The sequence below is a fragment of the Nerophis lumbriciformis genome, linkage group LG17, assembly GCF_033978685.3.
Source record: "Nerophis lumbriciformis linkage group LG17, RoL_Nlum_v2.1, whole genome shotgun sequence".
Classification (NCBI taxonomy): domain Eukaryota; kingdom Metazoa; phylum Chordata; class Actinopteri; order Syngnathiformes; family Syngnathidae; genus Nerophis; species Nerophis lumbriciformis.
Genome location: NC_084564.2, coordinates 41271329 through 41277923, shown reverse-complemented (window position 1 = coordinate 41277923; position 6595 = coordinate 41271329).

The window sequence follows — 6595 nt, the reverse complement described above, 5'->3', positions numbered from 1 at the left end:
CCCCTTTTAGAAATGTATAGAAGTTACTCAAAATAAATAAACAACCCAACCAAAAAATGCAGCAGCTCAATTAAAAAACTGTACTTAAGCCACATTCTTTTCTTTTTTTTTTTTTAGAACTGAACTCTTAACCCTCATTTGTAAACAATAACATGCTTATTATACAAACAGTATTTGTACACCTTTAACACAGATTTTTATACTGTCTAATTCAGAGATTCAGTTTTTTTGGTGGTACTCGAAACCTTTCTGGGTACCTGCGAAAGGGTGTTCAGCATGGTTGGTAAAATAGTGACAGAGAATAGAACAAGGATGGACAATTCAACCCTTAACTCAATGAGTAGATGAGTGTTATGTGTGTGTATATGTGTAAATAAATGAACACTGAAATTCAAGTATTTCTTTCATTTATATATATATATATATATATATATATATATATATATATATAATAAAATAAATATATATATATATTAGAGATGCGCGGTTTGCGGACACAACCGCGGAGTCCGCGGATTATCCGCGGATCGGGCGGATGAAAAAAAAAAAAAAAAGATTTTATCCGCTCGCGGGTCGGGTCGGTCGGATTAATTAGATATTTTTTATTTTTTTATTTTTTTATTTTTTTTTTGCGGGTGGCAGTTAAACCAATTGGGAAATATATATACATAGTTAAATGTTGTTACCCACATACGAAAAACGAGCAGGCACCTGCTGCATATGCCACAACAGAAGGAAAAAAAAGAAAAGAGATGGACACTTTTACGGAGCGGAGAAGGGACGCCTCGCCGGGGTCCGGGACCGAGGCCCCTTCCCCCGAGAGGGCCCCACCGGGAGCCGTAGCTGAGGCGATCCGCGAGAAGGGCCCGACGCACGTCCAGGGTCACTACCGCGCCCACCGCACCGACACCCCGCCTCGTCCGCTTTCGCCGCGGCCGGCGTCACGCGCAGCTTACCTGCCCGCCACCCCCGTGGCCGGGGGCTCGTAACATGGGTCACTCCGCGCGCTCCGCCCGCGCAGCTTACCTGCTTGCCACCCCTGTTGCCGGGGGCGCGTATCAGGGGTCACTCCGCGCGCAGTGCGCTCACGAAAGGGGTGGGGCTCACCCTGGTTGATATAGAGAGCAGCTAGGACGGTGGCCATGGAAGTCGGAACCCGCTAAGGAGTGTGTAACAACCCACCTGCCGAATCAACTAGCCCTGAAAATGGATGGCGCTGGAGCGTGGGCCCATACCCGGCCGTCGCCGGCAGCGAGACGCGCTTGGAGGTGCGCTCAGCGCGGCTCCCATATGATTGCGTACTGGTGTGCGTCTGGGTCGTGACAGCGTGGCACGCGAATGTCTGCACTGCATTGGATAAGTCTCCTTTCTTTAACAGGCAAAAGCTTTATAACCTCACCATACCTGCCAACTTTTAAATCAGAAAAACCTAGTAGCCAGGGTCCAAGGGCCGCAGGCCCCGGTAGGTCCAGGACAAAGTCCTGGTGGAGGGTTCAGGGCTTCGCCCCCCGACGCAAAATGATTATTAGCATTCAGACAGGTTAAAATGTTGCTAAAACCATCACTTTTCTATCAGTCACAGTGACTTTTCAAAACAAAAATATTACAGCAAAAATCATATGGGTTGATTGACATGTTTATTCTGTAAGCTAACTTCAATAGTTTGAAATTATTTTGACAGTTAATGCCAGTTATCCTGTCAACCTTTCACAAGACTTCAATTTGTTAATTGAAAGTATAAATAGTATAAACACTTTTAACAGTATGTCGTGCTGTGAAATACAGCCGACAGGATTGCGCATGCATGGTGCAGGAGAACAAAGGACTTCTTTCATTTAAGGTTTGTGATAAACCATCAAACTCATTCGTTAAAAGGACTCTATAGTAATATAAAGCGAAATTTTCTGGACATTATCATGCAAGAAAAGTTTATTTTTGGGATCGCGATCACCGCGTAATGATTTTTAAAGGTTGCATTACATTATTAACTGTCCCATGTGATCAGCCAGTGCGATTGGAAGTCCATGCTCAATTATTGCCTCCGTAAATAAAACTTCGGCATTTATCACATCCAAAGAATCTGTTTGGGCGACGAAAAACGTTGAAAGTTTTCCACTTGTATCGCTAGCAACGGCATTAGACTTGTGTTTTTTTGTCCCTACGTGGTCTTTTACATCGCTAATTCCTCCGTGTCCGATCGAAAAATCTTGTCTGCACAAGGTGCAATTCGCGTAGTTTTCACCCTTTTTTTTTTTTTAAATTAATATTAGATATATAACAACGGGCGGATGGCGGGCGGGTGCAGTTCTGATCAAACGTTACATCGGGTGGATGGCGGATGGTTGACGACTTTCTGACGCGGTTGCGGATGAAATAATTGCCTATCCGCGCATCTCTAATATATATATATATATATAGCTAGAATTCACTGGAAGTCAAGTATTTGTTATATATATATATATATATATATATATATATATATATATATATATATATATATGAAATACTTGACTTGGTGAATTCTAGCTGTAAATATACTCCTCCCCTCTTAGCCCCGCCCCAACCACGCCCCCGCCCCACCCCCCACCTCCCGAAATCGGAGGTCTCAAGGTTGGCAAGTATGGTATAAACTATCACACTAACTTTAGTATGCTTAAAGTCCGCTGCTTTAGTTATTTAGCTATTGTGCTCAAGTTGGACTTTTCTAATCTGTGCGAGGACAAAGACCTCTTGTCTGAGGGGTGGCCTCAGACGTAGATGTTATCTTTGTTTTAGCCCGCTAACAGCCAAGGACTTCAACGTCCTCAACGAAGATAAGATGACAGCACGCAGACGAAGCGGGGACAAGGCGAAATCACAAGGCCCCCAGCGCATTCCGTCACGTATCGTGCGTCCTGGACCTGCTTTGCATAACATATGTGACCACTCCTTTTAGAGGCGGCCTTAGTATTGTCGACTGTGGAACTCCTGAATAAATAGAGGGACGCAGGAGCTGAACCTTAAGGCGTAGGGCGAGACTGTGACTAAGTGTGCAGCTCCGTGCGTTCTCCTCACGAGCTAAATTGAACTCTGTCTCTGCATGATTCCTTGCTTCTTGTCTGGTTAACAGATGTCATCAGTGTTTGAACCTGACAATTCTACAAAGTAGATATTGCCCGTTGAATGCCAACACACTTAGATTTACTCTTTTGCTGTTCAACGTGATGAAAGTGAACAGAAGTGTATGGTGGGGATCATGCACAAGACATGTCCTTGTCACTTGGGAGAACTTTGGGAAAGGTCAAATGTTTGTTGTGCGATCTGATGTTCTTATTGTGTCTTGTTTTCCTCCGCAAGGAGAGAATGCTGCACATGCAGCAGAGGGAATCCATGTGTGACACAACAGTGTTTACATGTCAATAATGGCTGTTTGGGAACTGAGCCCGCCTGCTGATGGGGAGGTAAGAGTTTTTTGGCGGTATTCAGCAACACTGAATGTTTGAACATAATGCATGCCGCAGTAACACTGAATGTTAGAACATAATGCATGCTGCAGTACAGAGGTGTGGACTGGAGTCACATGACTTGGACTCAAGTCAGACTCGAGTCATGAATTTGATGACTTTAGACTCGACTTGACAAAATGTAAAGAGACTTGCAATTGGACTTAGACTTTAACATCAATGACTTGTGACTTCACTTGGACTTGAGCCTTTTGACTTGACATGACTTGCCACTTTCCCCAAAATCCAAAGCTTAAAAAGTTATTTGGGAGCGCTCCGTATCTTTCATTTTCTTCGTCTGTGTCGATCAGCGTGTTGCAGAGGTGGGACCAAGTCATTGTTTTGCAAGTCACAAGTAAGTCTCAAGTCTTTGCCCTCAAGTCCGAGTCAAGTCCCGAGTCAAGACAGGCAAGCCCCGAGTCAAGTCCAAAGTCAAGACTGGAAAGTCTCAAGTCAAGTCCTAAGTCCTGCATTTTGAGTTTCGAGTCCTTTCAAGTCCTTTTAACCACAGACTAATATATTAACACAGATTGTGTATGCTTTTCAAACGCTGTATTTATTTATTAAAACAAGTGCATTTTAAATTGCAGGAAAGAAAATTGTGCTGACATTGCACTTTATAATAGCACTATTAACCAGTCATTTTAAACATTAACTCATTCCTTTACAGAACAAACACATTGAAAAATAAAGTGCAAATGTACTTATTTGTACAAAAGTGTTAACATTGAAAAAACATGACATATACGTGAACATAACAAAAAAGTTGTACTTTTTATATGTCAGGGCCCTATGCTGCATTGCATTTGCAAAAGACCAAATTAGCCAAGAGTCTGTCAGTCATTTGTGCACGATGGGGGCGTAGTATGATGCCACCATGGCTGAAAACTCGCTCCACTGGAGCACTGGAGGCAGGCACTGCCAAGACTCTCATGGCCACTCGGAACAGTGAAGGAAGAGTCTTCATGTTCAATGCCCAGAACAAAAGGGGGGAGAGAGTTGTTTTGGGTTGGTGCACTACTTGTAAGTGTATCTTGTGTTTTTTATGTTGATTTAATTAAAAAAAGAAAAGAAAAAAAAATTATTTCTTGTGCGGCCCGATACCAATCGATTCACGGACCAGTACCGGGCCTTGGCCCGGTGGTTGGGGACCACTGAGGTAAACAACCAACAGTATGTCAGAAAGCTAGCTAAAACGGTACACATATTCATAATATAGTATACATTTTAACTGACCTTTATTTGACTATTTTTGTCTTTTTTTAGGTGGCTAAAATACGCGGTGCTGCTGACCGCCGTCTAACGTTACGTGTGATATATTGACTAACGTAACCCAGCTTAAAAAAAATCACTGAACAAAAAGTATGAATAAGGTAGTGAACTGCAACAGATTCCCGTGTTTGCAATAACGTTATAACGTTAGCAGTGAGTTTACAGCCTCACTGATTTAACTACACAGCAAATAAAAGTCACGTTACTTAGCCAATAAACGTTATCTTACATTCAAAACTTACCGTTCTTTGTGCAACTTCAAATGCCGGACGAAGTTGGAAGTTGTTGCCTCTCCATCAGTCATTTTCGAACCGCATGTGTTGCATACTGCAAACCGTTTTGTGTTGACCACCTCGTAATTTTTATACCCAAACGAAATTATTTTAGGTATCATTTTTTGTTCACTGGCGTGTGGTTTGGACATGTCTTCTTCGTTGGTTGTCCTGCAATTTGATTGGATGAATGCTGTGTGATGAAAACAAAGTAGATCTAATTTGATTGGCTGTTGTACTGAGAGCACACCAGCTGACACACGCAACGCTGATAGACAAGTACACAATGAAAAATACGGAGCGCTCCCGAATAACTTTTTCATCTTTGGGTTTTGGGGAAAGTAGCAAGTCATGTCAAGTCATGTCAAGTGAAAAGGCTCAAGTCCAAGTGAAGTCACAAGTCATTGATGTTAAAGTCTAAGTCGAGTTGCAAGTCTTTTTACATTTTGTCAAGTCGAGTCTAAAGTCATCAAATTCATGACTCGAGTCTGACTCGAGTCCAAGTCATGTGACTCGAGTCCACACCTCTGGCGTGTTGTTCCTGTCAGCTGGTGTGCTCTCAGTACAACAGCCAATCAAATTACATCTACGTTGTTTTCACCCCACAGCATTCATCCAATCAAATTGCAGGACAACCCATGAACAAGAGTTGGTCCAACAACGTGCCAGTGAGAAACAATTATGCCAAAGTTGGTTTCGTTCGGGTATAAAAACTACAACTTGGTCAACAAAAGACGAATTGCCGTATGCAAATCACGCAGTTCGAACATTACAGACGGAGACGCAACAACTTCCAACTTTGTTCGACATTTGAAGTTGCACAAAGAAGGGTAAGTTTTGAATGTAAGCTAACGTTTATTGGCTAAGTAACGTGACTTTTATTTGCTGTGTAGTTAAATCAGTGAGGCTGTAAACTCACTGCTAACGTTATAAACATAGACATCTTCTAAGGCTACGCAGCATGGAGTGCTACTGCCTACTGGCGCAGACGAGACGCGGGGCCGCCATCTTGGAGTGGTGATCCGCTCCACTCAGTGCAATTCATTTGGCAGGAGCAATGAACTGTCAGCGCATTTAATTCATCTTACCTCACTGAATAACTCCGATTTTCACGCGCTTTTTTTGTCATACGCGTAGCTATGATAACGGACACATGTTTTATTATTCATAGTTTGCTTAACAGTAATAGAATATTCTTATATGCTATAAGTGACCAGACGTCCGAGATCAAAACTGGGAATATAATCCCAGAGAAGGGGAAAAATGGTCAGCTATTTTTAAATTGAAGAAACAATATGATTAGGTTATATATACATGTGTATATCCTAAATAAACAATGTATGAATACATTAGATATCTATATATCTTATAGACTGTATCTCTGTTGCTGCAGCAGCAGAGAGTTTATTCTGTCTTGACACTTTGTATTGATATTTTCTATTACATTCTTCCCTTAAATGATCAGTGATTGTTTTATATGTATTTTTTATGTATGTCGCTTTGGATAAAAGCGTCTGCCAAATACTTCAACATAAACATACAGTATATAAAGACCCGAAAGTCTTTATA